The sequence below is a fragment of the Chenopodium album genome, chromosome 18 (assembly GCF_948465745.1).
Source record: "Chenopodium album chromosome 18, dcCheAlbu1.1, whole genome shotgun sequence".
Lineage (NCBI taxonomy): Eukaryota > Viridiplantae > Streptophyta > Magnoliopsida > Caryophyllales > Amaranthaceae > Chenopodium > Chenopodium album.
In genome coordinates, this window is record NC_137851.1 from 38,259,482 (window position 1) to 38,263,918 (window position 4,437).

The following is a 4,437-nucleotide window of genomic DNA, read 5'->3' on the forward strand; positions in this document are numbered from 1 at the left end:
GGGATCCATAATTAATATGAAGGGATAATTTGTTATTATTGATTATTGATGTTGCATGGTAATTTCTTATTGAATTGTTTTAATTCTTTGCAATTAGATTATGAATCGAGCAGATGTAATATGATTGTGAATGTTTAGTAATATTGAATTGATGAATCGAGCAGATGTTAATTTGATATTAAAGGTTGTTTTCAATAGGAACTTAGATCTAGTAAATTGCAAGAGCCTGTTAGATCTATGTTGGTTAATAAATTGCGAGATCCTGTTAATCATGTTATTTGTGCAATGTTAATTATTGATTGTTATGTTTTATCCCGGAATATTATGTATTGGTGAACCTGTGACCCTAGGCCTTCTTATTATTGATTTTCTCCCTGAACTCAATCTCCGTAGTATAGTTTCATATTAAACACAACAAATTGGTTACCTTAATAATTTAGATTATATTAATTAATTAGGAGTAGAAAGACCAGTTTCCCTGTGGATTCGACCCTACTTCCCTGTCTACTTTAGTTAGAGGACTTAGGCATTACTTTTGATTAGGGGAATACGACTTTACCCTGTCAAAATTTGGCGCCGTTGCCGGGGAAACGGTTTTATTTTTATTTCTAATTGTTTTTGTAGTCTAGATTATTTTTCTTTTGCCTCAAAGGACATTAGTTCTTTGAGGTAGTTTTAATATCTGTCTTTTTAGTTCTTTGCTTATGCCCAGGTGTTCCAGATCAGGTTACATTCCATTCGATCCTGAGATCGAGCGCTCGTTTCATAGATAAAAGAATTTTTATAGGCAGATCCTGGCAGGTTCTAGGAGTAACGATATTCCTAGAAACCCATTACCTAATTCTAGTGATTCGGAACACTCTTCTGACTCAGAACTAGAAATGGGTACACCACACCACCTCCACCTCGCAAGCTTAGCGATTATTCGCAGCCATCCCTGACGGATTTTCCACATCTTTCTCCTACGCCTGATCTCGAGGGAGTCCAGTTCGAGATCAAGCCCCAATTCATAACGATGATAGAAAGAAAGCAGTTCAGTGGAGCTAAGGGTGAAGATCCTAATCTTCACATTGCAGACTTCTGTCAATATTGCAATACTATTAGGCAGAATGGGGTAACGCAGGACCAAATCAGGGAGATTCTTTTTCCCTTTTCTTTATGTGGAAAAGCTAAATTATGGTTTAATGGTTTGAATAGAGCTGCACTTGGTATTACTAACTTGGAGACTCTTGCTTTAAATTTTTATAATAAATATTACCCTGCAGAGAAAACAGCTTTATTGAGAAGTGCCATTCAGAATTTTGCCCAAGAGACAGATGAAGCATTATATGAAGCTTGGGAAAGATTCAAGGATCTGCAGAGGGAGTGTCCCCACCACAACTTGGCAAAGTGGTAGCTAATTCAAGATTTTTACAATGGATTAGGAAATGCACCTAGGACAATTTTAGACTCCGCAGCTAGCGGTAGATTTATGAATTTAAATGTTGATGATGCAGGTCAGGTTATTGAAGATATGGCGATCCATAATTCCCAATATGGGAATACTAGAGGTTATGCTAATAAGGGCAAACATCATGTTGATTCAGTAACCCTTATACAAGCTCAGCTTACTTCTATTTGTACGAAATTAGATAGCCTTACTACTAACAGTCCTAATTCTGTTGCTAATGTTTCTGCTGTTTCTAATAATGCTAATGATGCTTTCTGTGAAAATTGTGGAAGTGTAGGTCATTATGAACAAGATTGCAGGAGTTCAATGGAGCAAGTTAATGCTTTTCAAACTTATAAGAAAAATAACCCATACTCCAATTCCTACAATCCTGGCTACCGGAACCATCCCTACCTATCTTACCGTAGCACTAATGTTCAAAATCCTCCACCTCCACAACAACCACACAAGCACCCCCTCCACAGCAAAAATATTACCACCCTCATGCTAACTAGAAACCCCCATCACAAGTCCCTACTACATCTTCTGACCCTGCTTTATCAGAAATTAGGGCAATGGTGACTAGTATGCAAAAACATATGGAGAGTAGAGACCAACATATTGACTCTATTATAGCCCATAATAAAGTCATGGACACCCAAATTGCCCAATTGTCCTCTACCCTTCAATCTCGTCAGCAGGGAGCTCTACCAGCGCAGGGAATTCAACCTACGGATCATGCGAATACAATTACCCTAAGGAGTGGTTCACACTACGATGGGCCCCAAATGCCCAAAGAGGATGAACCTGATTTAATTAATATTGCTAATCTTGATTCCATTGTACCAAGTGCCCCTGCAGGGCTCCAGGGTAAAATTATTGATACTAATATTTCTGATGATTCATTGTAGGGTACAACCTCAGGGAAGGATGCACCCAGGAGAAGAGTAGGGAAGCACCACCAGTTATCAAGCTACCTTTCCCCAACCGTCACTTGAAGACTAAGTTGGATAAGCAGTTTGGTAAGTTTTTGGAGGTAGTAAAATTTTTGCAAGTAACAGTTCCTTTCACAGAACTTATTACTCAGGTTCCTGCATATGCTAAATTCATGAAAGACATATTGACTAGGAAAAAGGGCCTTTAATGAAGTAGAAGCTGTAGCATTCACTGAGGTATGTTGATGTTCCGAAAATTTTGTTTGTTTTTTAATTTCGATTTTTGATTGGATTTAAATTTGATGTTTGAGATTTTTGTTAAATTATGTTCCAATAATAGTTTGATTTTTGCTCAAATTTTTTTTCTTCGGATTTTTAGTATTATTTTCGTTTGATTTTAAGGTCGATTTTTTGGGTTTAATTTTGAGGGTTTTTTACTATTATTAGTTTTACTTTTTTGGGTTTAATTTATGTTAGTTTAATTTATGGGTTGAATTTTTGGTCAAATTTTGGGTGTAATTTTGTGGGTTTAATTTTTGAGTTGAATGTTTGGTTTAATTTTGGATTTGACTTTTGTTAATTTATGTGGGTTTAATTGTGTTTGATTTTCATGTTTGAATTTTCGTTAATTTTGTTAAGGGGTGGCTTTTGTGGTGGCCGATTGGGGTTTTCATGGTTAAGGGATGGGAATTCGTGGTGGTTGGGTGAGATTTATAGGGTGGCTGGAGTTTTCGTGGTGGGTGGTGGAGTTGCCGGGGGTGAATGTGGTGTATTCGGGGTGGCTGGTGATGTGTATTCGGGGTGGCTGGTGGTGGTTTGCGTAGGTAGTTGTGGTGGGGCTGGCTTAGAAGTACAACGAGGTGGCTGCGTTTTTTTTTTGTTTTTTTAAAATTTTTAGCGACGGCTTAAACGGTCGCTAATATCCAGATTTGCGACCGCCGCTTTAACCGGTCGCAATTATTTTTATTTGCGATCGTTTTCCTTACGGTCGTTGAAAATATTAAAAACGGTCGCAAAAAATCTGCAACCGTCAGTCGGTCATAATTATGATATTTTGCGACCAAGTGAATAATGACCACCGCGTTACGACCGTTGAGGGTCGCAATTATTTTCAGCGACCGTTTTTGCTATTTTCAACTAATGTCAGAGGCGGTCGTAATTTGGCCGAATTTTAGTAGTGAGCGAGAGTGATCGAAAATCCTCCCTGCAAGCTCGTCATTTCTCAAACTTCAGCGAGAGTGATTGAAATTCCTCCCTGTAAGCTCGTCATTTCTCATATTTCAACGGGAGTGATCGAAATTCCTCCTTTTAAGCTTGTCACCTTTTAGACCTCAGTAGGGGTAAGGGAAACTCCTTCAAGTAAATTCAAGCATCGTCATCACACAGAAGCACACTCCAACTCCGCACTTTAAACATCACCTTAAGCCTCAAAATTGTGTGACCAATCTTGAGACTTGAGGGGCTAAAGATATGTAGGAAGACTTAGTCAGACGACCTATTGAGCAGCACTAACAGAAGTGTACATTTAAATAGCTGGCATGAGTAACCTTATACCACCTCTTGAGGGACTATTTGTATGGGATACCTCCTATTGAGCTATTTCCTCTCAACTAAACCCGTCTTGAGAGGACATCAGCATCTAGACAAGAGTTGGCATGAGTAACCTCATACCAACTCTTGAGGGGCTAGTTGTACGGGATAGCTCCTGTTGAGCTATCACCGGGCTCCCGGCTTCACTCTCGAGGTGCGCAGTCACCGCTGAAGGAGCACTCAGAGGGGCTCACCAGCCCGGCAATAATCAGCCCGCTGGCTAAGTTAGTGGGACTCCACCTAAAGGAGACTACACACCTATAAATATGGGATAAAATACAACTGAAAAGAGGTTAGACACACATTCTATTACATCATTTATCTCTCTAAGTACACTTTCTCTCTCTACACACATTTTGACTTAAGCATCAGCGTGGGGGGTTCCTCGAGCCACCCCCGAGGGCAGTTTAGGTGTGTTGCCCTGCGCAGGTCTCCAACTAGACCCAGCCCGTGCTAGCTAGAACCCTTGGATCCGTACTTGAA

At 39.6% G+C, this 4,437-nt stretch overlaps 1 non-coding gene across 1 annotated transcript; it reads right to left on the bottom strand.

Moving 5' to 3' along the window:
• Positions 1-1,276: 1,276 nt before the first annotated feature.
• LOC145593342 (small nucleolar RNA R71) lies at positions 1,277-1,383 on the bottom strand. The gene has a single exon (XR_014102686.1). It is a non-coding gene; the product is annotated as a small nucleolar RNA R71 (small nucleolar RNA).
• Between the last annotated feature and the right edge of the window lie 3,054 nt (positions 1,384-4,437).